This window comes from Capricornis sumatraensis, chromosome 20 (assembly GCF_032405125.1).
Source record: "Capricornis sumatraensis isolate serow.1 chromosome 20, serow.2, whole genome shotgun sequence".
Lineage (NCBI taxonomy): Eukaryota > Metazoa > Chordata > Mammalia > Artiodactyla > Bovidae > Capricornis > Capricornis sumatraensis.
This window is the reverse complement of record NC_091088.1, coordinates 13424961-13434768: the sequence shown is the minus strand read 5'-3', so window position 1 is coordinate 13434768 and position 9808 is coordinate 13424961.

The following is a 9808-nucleotide window of genomic DNA, read 5'->3' as shown; positions in this document are numbered from 1 at the left end:
CAGGGAAGTACCTAGAATTTGTTATTTGAGTTTATTTTTTAAAATATTTTATTTATTTATTCAACTGCACCAGGTCTCAGTTGGGGCACATGGGATCTTTTAGTTGTGGCATGTGGGACCTAACTCCCTGACCAGGGATCAAACCCAAGCCCCCTGCATTGGGAGCAGGGAGTCCCAGCCCCTGGACCACCAGGGAAGTCCCTATTTAAACTTATATACAAACACTGTTCATTTCTATCTACTGACTTTTTCTTTCTGTTGACTTCATTTTTAGGTAAGTTCTTCTCTTATTTTGGGGGCAATGACCACTAACAACTCTAGGTTTATATCTTACCAGCTTGATAAGAATCTCAGTCAGCTATTCCCACAGCAGTGCTACATAACAGGATGTCCAAAGACTCAGTGACTTTCTACAACAAGCATTGATTTTTCTGGCTCACAGCTTTCTGCTGGTTGACTGAGACAGCTCTGCCCTTTGGGGATTTTTCCTGGGCTCAGGTCTACTCCATACATCTTCATATTCTCTCTGGATCTGCATCTATCCATGAAATGTTCTGCTCATGGCAAAGGGTGGGAGCCCAAGAGTGCAAGTGGAAATATGTGATACCTCTCAAGGCTTTGGCCTGGAGCAAACACATTGTTTCATCTGACCACTTCCCTTTGACCAAAACAAATCACCTGGAGGTGAAGAATCAAACTCCAGTCACTCATACACTACAAAGTCATATGAGAGGAGGGAATGAAAAGCTGAGGACAGTGCTCTAATACCCCATAGTAGCGACTTCACTTTCACTTTTCACTTACATGCATTGGAGAAGGAAATGGCAACCCACTCCAATGTTCTTGCCTGGAGAATCCCAGAGACAGCAGAGCCTGGTGGGCTGCCATCTCTGGGGTCGCACAGAGTTGGACACGACTGAAGTGACCTAGCAGCAGCAGCAGCAGCAGCAGGCTCAGCAGAAAGAAACTCTTGTTCCATAATCTCATGGAAGGTCTTTAGTTGACGCTCCCTTGACTGGCGTGGTTCATACCCATCCTTGACTTAATCACTGCGGCTTGGGGCAGGTATTACAATAATTAATCAGACCAGTGTCATGTGCTCATTTCTGGGAATGAGCAGCGGGATGAGGGTGTTAGAGGTCCACCTCTCCCAAGCCCCTGGATTGAGAATCAGAAAGATGCCTCCTTCTGAAGGGAAACTGAGGTTGTCTTTACCCCCAAGAAGTGTGAAGGGTGCTGGAAAAACAAAGCCATAAGTGCACTCATCTCTGTAACTCTAGAATCATTTGAGATACTGGGCAGGCGGGCAGTCTCAGGAAGCAGAGGGCAGCATGTGGTGTGGCCCATGGGCTGTGGTACTTGGTTTGGGAGTCTAAAGGCAGGCCCTTGCCTACAAGTGTGTTGAAAGGGAGATCCATTGGGTCACCTCAAATGAGGACCCCTGCCTGCATACGGGGAAGCGGGCCATCATGGCTAGAGGTATCTTCTAGCCTCACCAACATACAATTCACACTCAAGTCGGTTCAGTCCGAGTGAAGCCCAGGATTTGCCCCGAAGTCCCTTAGAGGAGAATTTCTTTCTTTTCTGCTGGGCTTGTCCCTGGGAGAGCAGTCTTATCTGAGCTGTAGCCAGTGCCGCAGAAGTAAAGGATAGAGAGAAGCTGGTGATATTGTTCAAATCCCAGAATTCAGCAATGCCTGTCTTTGCTATTTCATGTCAATGAATTTCCCTTTTTTACTTAACTGTTATGAGTCATCTCTAAGTGAAGTGCTCTCTTCCTGATACCATGCCTACACTCAGGACCAACCCTGCCCCTTGCTTGGCCTCTTTTGATCCCATTTTGCATTGAACATGTGCTCTCCTGTGGCTCCAACACCTGTGTAATTTATCAAAGAGGACTGTAGACGAGGCGACAGGTCACCAGTGACAGGTTTTCTGAGTAGAGAAAACTGTCCTCAAAATAGGATACTTTGTGCTCTTCCATTTGAAATGGCTTTACCATCAAGTCACAGAGGGAGGTTTTGTCCCCTACATTTTAAGTATGTAACATTACAACAAAGACCCAAGGAGCAATATCTCTTTTTTGGGGGAATGAGTAAATATAGAACTAGCCATTGCCAGAAACCAGTGTTCTAGATAAATGTACTCTCTTAAGAGAATGATTTTTCTTACAATTGTACCAAATTAACTAGTATTTTATTTACGTATAGTGCTTTGTAAACATTTTTATATTTATCATCTGACCCAATCACCCCAGGTTAAAGCTACGCCAAGAAGTGGGAATTTTAATTCCCATTTTATGGATGTAGATATTGAAGCTCAACAAAATTAAAATAGGTCACCCGCATTCTCCAGTTAATGAGGGTCAGAGGTGGAATCAGAATCCCGGTCTTTGTGATTTCACAAGCCTTTGTAGTTCAGCCCACACTGAGCTGGCAGAATGAAAAAGTGTGTGTCAGTGTTGGGTGGATTTTAGCTTGGAGTCTGTTTTATTTTCTTTGCTGCCAAGACAGTCTTCCATGACTTCCTTGGACTATTGGATAAGGGTTGTAGAAAAATTAGAATGTCCTGAATGGAAAGCAGCTTCTGGAGTTAAGAGGTCACCACCCTGATCTTAGCCTCTCATCTTCTACCTAGTCCTATTGGTTTTATTTCTCGAACAACCCTCAGATCTGTCCCTTCCATTCTTCTCCAGGTCCCCATTTCGTTTGCTGGAAACACAGCTATTGCCTCCTCACAGGCCTGCCATTTCTACTCTTACCAGCTCCAACCCATTCTCCAAAGCGCTTGAGAAGGAAGAAAACACAAGTCAGACTGTGTCTCATCTCTACTAAAGACCTTTCAGTGAGTCCATCTTCTCTTGGGATAAAAATCAAACATCTTACAAAGGCTTTGGAGGCCATGCATGGTCTGGCCTGACTCCCCTAGCCCTTTAACTCACTTCTTTCCCTGATTTCTGAACTCCAGCCACATTGGACCTCTCTCAGCTTCCGAGGTACATCGGCGGAGCCTAGCCTAAATCAGCCGAAGTCAACCTGACCTGTAAACACATGAGAGATAATAAACGATTGTCATTTTAAGATAATAAATAATGAGGGACTTCCCTGGCAGTCCAGTGGTTAAGACTTTAGTTTCCAGTGGAGAGGGTGTGGGTTCTATCCCTGGTTGGGGAGCTAAGGTCGTGCATGCCTCATGACCAAAGAAACAAAACATAAAACAGAAGAAATATTGTAAAAGATTCAATAAAGACTTTAAAAATGGTCCACATTAAAAAAAAAAAAAAAACAAGAAAAAGGACAAATTAATAATTTGGGCATGCTGGGGTTGTTTGTTATACAGGAATAGCTAACTGATACAGTCCTCTATGAAAACACTGCCCCACTGGATGTAGGCATTTCTGCCAGTGCCTTGTGGTCAGTGACCCACTGTGTGTGTGAGACTGTCATTTTCCCCACATTTGATCATGCTTATGCTCAGCTTCTCAGTCTTTCTTCGATGAAGCTCCTTCAACTTTTGGCCATTTCCCCTCCTTCCAAGCAGGCTCAGAGCAGCTCCTGAGGCTGGGTAAAGAGACAGTACTCATGTCATTTCCTCTATCAACCTGCTCTCTTCAGTTCCCAAGCCCCAAGCCCATTCATCCTCTTTCTTAAAAATAATTAAAATAAATGAAAGCATCCTTACATTGACAGGCTTGGAAACCCACGCAAACATCTACCTGTGGGCATTAGTAGCCTATTCAATTTGGCAAACTGCCAGACCTTATGTGATGAATTGTGTTGGATTGGCTGTAAAGTTCATTTGGGTTTTTCTGTAAGATGCTATGGAAAAACCCAAACGAACTCTTTGGCCAACCCAATATCTCCAAGAAGCAGATATTAAGATGGGATTAGACAAGCAGAAGATTCACTGGGGACTTGCCTGTGGAGAGTGTGACACAGCGGGAAGAGGTAAGAGGCGCCTTCAGGGTAGATGTCTAAGTCTGACAGCTTTGAGAGGAGAATTAGGAGGAAGAGCCCTAGACCACAGTAGAAGTCTAAGAACATTTAGGCCAGGCCAGTAAGGAATCCTCCGATAAAGTGCATGTTCTGTGGGAAAGGGCTGGTGCTGTGCTGCGCCCAGTCACTGGGTGGCACAGACTGGGAGAAGTGTAGCCTCAAGATGAACATAGTACATCCCCACAGGTGGCTGCTGGAGCTGCCGGGCAACCGTGCCTCCACATTAGAAGGTCTGAGCAGTGAGTCTCCATGGCCATCGTACCAGCTTGCCCATCAAGCCATCAAGCTGGGCCATCAAGCCCAGCTGGGCCCTCACCCACTATGCCCTGAATAGAGAAATGTATTTAGATAATAGGTGGTTGGGGAGGGGAAGAAATCAGATCTCTCCAAGGAGAGAGTTTGGCCTCTTTAGATGACATTCATGTGGAGCAGACATATGGGAGACCTTGCCTCAGAGACAGGTACCCAAGAAAACGTGTCTATCTTCGTCTAAATCGGGAACACTAACCAGATGGCTTTGGAGCAGGTGGCAGTTCCTGTGGTTTTTCACCAAAACGGCGTTGATTGTCAAAAGGCACAGGGTAGCAAGACTGGAGTATGGGAATCAGTTCTGCACTTTTCCTTTAAAGTGAAGGAGGAAGGTACACGAAACCATAAGACCTGCCTTTACTGGCAGACTCCAGGCACAGGAGAGAAGACTGGGGTCAGATGGTCGCTCATTCACAACACTGATTTCACACTTGTGCTCATGACTGTGCCGAGTGCGAGGGGACTGCTCCAGGTAGCCTCCGCTTGCCCCTTCAGACTTGTGCTCTACTTGTCCCCACCTTGCTCCAGCCCTGGAAGGAGGACCTATTTGGGAGGCACCGGGCTCCAGTGCCCCCTGGCTTCTGTTTGGGCTTGGACGACAGGGTGTCCTGGCACGAGCCTGGGGGAAGGAGAGAGGGAGCAGCCGGTCACTTCCTCCTCTGGCTCCCTCTCCGGCGATCGCTGCTGCTCTCTAGGAGGCTGATTTGCCATTGCTCTTGCATCCATGGCATCCCCAGTGATCTCTCCCTTCCTCCCTTTAGGCTTAGGGTGGTAAGTTCTGGGTTACACTGCACTCACCCCTTTGGGTAAATAAACCCTCCTATGCTTATCAAGTTCAGGTGTGCCATTGGTCTCCCGGAGGTCTGGGAGTGATCAAGGGACAGTTACAAGACAGACTTGGTGTCTCTGAGGTCAGCAAACATTGTCTTAATCAGCTCTGGCTGCCCAAACAACATACCATAGACTGGGTGACTTAAACAACAGATCTTTATTTCTCACATTCTTGGGGGCTGAACATCCAAGATCAAGATTCATTTCCTGGTGAGAGCTCTCTTCCCGGTTTGCAGACAGCCACCTTCTCACTGTGTCTTCATACGACAGAAAGCACGTGTGAGACCGCCAGCTCTAGTCTCTCTTCCTCTTGTTATAAGGACATCTTGGGGCGCCACCCTCATGACCTCTTCTAAACCTAATCACCTCCTGAAGGCCCTATCTGCAAATACTATCACACTGGGGGCTAGGAATTTCAATATAGAAATTTGCGGGGCTGTGAGGGACACAATTTAGCCCATAGCAGGCATCACGCATGTAATTCCACAAACATTTGAAATTATAATACAACAAAATCTACAATGGAAAAGTACTTGGGTCTCTAGTCTGGGCTCAGGTGGGAATCAGAAAGGGCTCCCTTGTGGAGATGACTCGTTTCACTTTCTCTGTCCTGGGCAACAGCAGATAGGAAAGCCAGAGGTGGGAAAGGAGCCAGGGGTGTTCCACAAACCAGAGAACACTCGAGAGTGGGCGGCAGCCTAGTGATGGACTTGGAATCAGTTCATACAAATCTCGCTCTCTCTTCTTTCTTCTCCTCTCTCTCCTTCATGCCCCCACCCATTTTGGGGGATGGTAGAGTTCAAAGAGGTCTTTAGTCCAAGGTCACCTGCTGATCTTGAGAAGGACATAGGTTTGGGGTCCCTGGCTGAACCAAGGCAAAATCCCCAGGTTCAAAATGCTGAGTACAGTCTGAGCTATTGCTTTCTGCGCTCTTCTTTCTCTGGGCTGCAAGGTGGGTGGGAGGATTAACTCCTTGTGATCCAAGCGATGAGAGGGACTGAATGACTCAGAGGCAGAACTGGCCTGATGCGTAGAGGGCTGGTTATGAAGGGTTCCCAGATGCCAGGACAGGCAAGACAGAGTGCACTTGGCAGGACACTGTGGGATCTCATTTATTGGATCCATTATCTGAATTAGGAACAATTTGAAATGATGACCATGAGATAAAAATAAAAGATAAGAGCATCTGTAATCATCCTTGCCCCTGCCTGTCTGTGTTGTGAGCATTGCGGAGGCCTCTCCTATCTCTCCTCATGTTTCAGATCATTTAATTAAATTTAACTAGTTCTCTCGAAGCCAGAAAAGGAAGAAGCGAGCCAGCATTTACTATGTGCTAGGCATTACATTAAGCATGTTGATGCTGGAAGCCACACACAGCAGTTCAGTTTCTCATTCAAGCTTCCCAGCAATTCTACACAGAAGGTGTTAGTTTTTACATTTGATGGGTGGAGGCTCGCTGAGGTTTAGAAAGACTGGACAACCTAATTGTCATCTCTTAGTTAGAATTATACATCTGTCTGTACATCTGTCCATCCATCCACCAATTCATCTAACCATCTACTCATCCATCTACCCATCATCCACCCATCCATCCATCTATCCATCCATCCACCACTTGATCAACAACAATACTTACTGATCATGTTTCATGTGCTTTAGGGCATTAAGGGTGTCACTGGGGAAAGAGACAGTTGGTCTTCTGCCCTCATGGAGCTGTCAGTCTAGGGGGGTGTGTGCTCAGACCTCCCCGGATCCCTTGGGTGGGATGTCTCAAAAACTGTTTTATCCATGGCTCCATTCCAAGATTCCCTACACTGTCTGGGTCTGGGCTTGGGTTTCTGGAAAAACTCAAGGCTTTTCAGTGGCACATAAGCTATTCTTAGCTCTCAAAGAGAATATATTTGGGGTGGGCAACTGACTTGAGTGGTGTCTTTTAGTGCTAAAATCAGAGAGTCCTGGGCATACCTGGATGGTTGACCACCATAAGTCAGTGGTTCTCAACAGTGGGGTGATTTTGCTACCCTTTTCCCCGCTCTCCTCCCCAGCCCCCAGGAACACTTGGCAATGTCTGGAGACATGTTTGGTGGACACAGTAAGGTGGGGGAGCTGTTGTTTTATTTCTAGTGGCTAGAGACCCAGCATGCTGATGAAGAGCTTACAGTTCCCCAGGGCAGCCCCCTCACAGAGAATCATGCAGTTTAAAATGTCAGTAGAGCCCTAAGCTCAAGGGAGGGGCTAGCAGTGCCACACAGTTACCTATGCCAAGAGTAGGATTCAGCCAATGTGGGTGGAGTTTCTCACACCAGGAGCAGCATTCAGCCAATGATGACAGTCCCCCAAACTGGTTGCACTCAAGTTCTTAAGTTCTGCTTCCAGTGGAACCCAATTATCTTTAGAAAATCAAACATGGCCAGTTTTATTAATATTTAAAGATAACTTCATTCTTCTCCCCATTTCTGGCCCCTTAGCTCAACTCAGGGGTCCTGCTGCACAGCCAAATGCAGATTCATGAGGGCCAGTGGCCACCCTAAAGCTGAGCAGCAGTTCACGCAGAAGCTGCCAGTGCCGTGGACCTCTTTGGGTGGCCTTAGGTGCGCACAGATTTGCCTAAAGGGCTGAAGGCGGGGTTGAAGCAAGGAGTGCAAAGGGAAGTAGAAGCATTCAGGCAGGCTGAGTTTCCTTTGACCTGACCTCACTGACATAAGCCACTTGTTTCTGTTGGCCTTGTGATTGTACCCTGAGCCTTTTCCTACCCACAGTTGAGCATGGGTTAGTTGGGTTAGTATAGCAGGGTGGGTAAGGAACATTCCAGACTTTAAAGGCAGACAGAGTTTGACTCAAAATGTTGGCATTTACTAGTTCTTTGACCTGGGATTACCTACTCAGTCCCTTGCCTCATGTGATTGTCATGAAAATTAAATAACATGCACATAGAATGGTGATTTTGCCTGGTCTGCTGTGTACTACAGATATAGTAATTGTATAGTAATATGTGTGTGTGTGTATTCCAAAATATAATTTTGCAGTTTGCAAGTTCTTGTAGCACCTAGGATATGTGATGTGGCCAAGTTATGATCCAAAAATGATCTGCAGAGAGATAAGATCCATGAATGTAGGATAAGGACACATTTGCTTCCAATTTCCTTTCAATATTGACATTTTCAAAGTCTATACAGAAGTAGAAAAATTAATGAACCCCAAATATTTACCAGGCTTCCCAGGTGGCTCAGTGCTGAAGAATTTGCCTGCCAATGCAAGAAACATAGGAAACGTGGGTTTGATCCCTGGTTTGGGAAGATCCTCTAGAGACGGAAATGGCAAACCCACTTCAGTATTTTTGCCTGGGAAATCTCATAGACAGAGGAGCCTGGTGGGCTATGATCCCAAAGAGTCCCTGGTGGGTGAGGTCGCAAAAGTCAGACACAACTGAGCAACTGAGCACACAGCACAAATACTCACCACCTAGCTTCAGCCATCATCAATATCTTGCTTTATCCAAAACAATATCTAAAAAAAAAGTTCATGGGGAGAAAAATCTTGTTTTATCTATCCATCCCCCAATATTTTTCTTTCTGGAGTATTTCAAAGCAGATTCCAGACAACAAGTCATTTCAGCCATCATCTTCCATTCACACTGGAATGAATTTAGCCTCACTCTTCACCCAGGGCTGCAGACCCTCTGGGGAGTGCCACCAGGACTGCTGCCATCTGCCCTGGGCTATGGGGTCTCCATGGTCCCATCCCACAGGCCTAGGGAAGGCCTGATGTCCTGAGCCCCCCACACGTGTGCTCTTTCCTCTCAGGCCTTTGTTTGTCATGATGGTTTCGAGGTCATATCTGATTTCTGCCCAGGTACCTGCTGCCTGCTTCTGCAGACTTAGCCGGCGTAATTCATGCTGAGCGTCTGTCTCCACTCTGGGAAGGCGCTGCTGGCTCCACATTTCACAATAAATATCTTTTTAAACGGCCTGGTGTTCAGGCTCGTTTCTCATTTCCAAGGAGACTCTTGACTGATGACCTAAAGAATTGCTTCCCCGTGACTGACAGGGGAACGTAGCATCCCAGGCTCCCTGTTCCCTCCCTCCCGGAGGTGTATAGGAGCTGTGACTTCAAGGGCCACAGGCTGCTCCCGGCAGAGGCATTTACCCGGTTACAGCCCGCTTTCCTCTGCCCCTTCGAGGCTGCTGGCTGCCAGCCTGGGGGTGCTCCAATGGGACGCATTTTTGCAGGAAATCCATGGTAAGGCCTCCAAAGGCAAGGTGAATTAGGGCCCCCTGTCTGCCAGCAGCCCATGGAAGGCACAGTTTTATAGAGGCCTTGAAATCCACGGAATGCGAAAGCTCTACAAGGTGGGGTGTTGCGGTTAGATTCTCTGGACGTGGAGGCCACGCTGCAAAGGCTGGCTGTTTTAAAATCCCGATGTGCACAGGAAGCCCTAGACACTCCCACTTTGTGGTGCATCTTCTTACATCCCATCCATCATAATAAAATGTACCTACGTCCCATGTGAAATGCAATTCATGTGTAAATGTCAGGTTGCAGATGACTAGAGGCCTGGAGCAGATTCTACCCCTAGAGCCTTCAGTGAGGGCGTGGCCCTGTTTGCGCTACCCATGAAAGCAAAGAGGCTTACATGATGGTTCTTCATTTTTGTTCTTCCGCCAGACTTAATT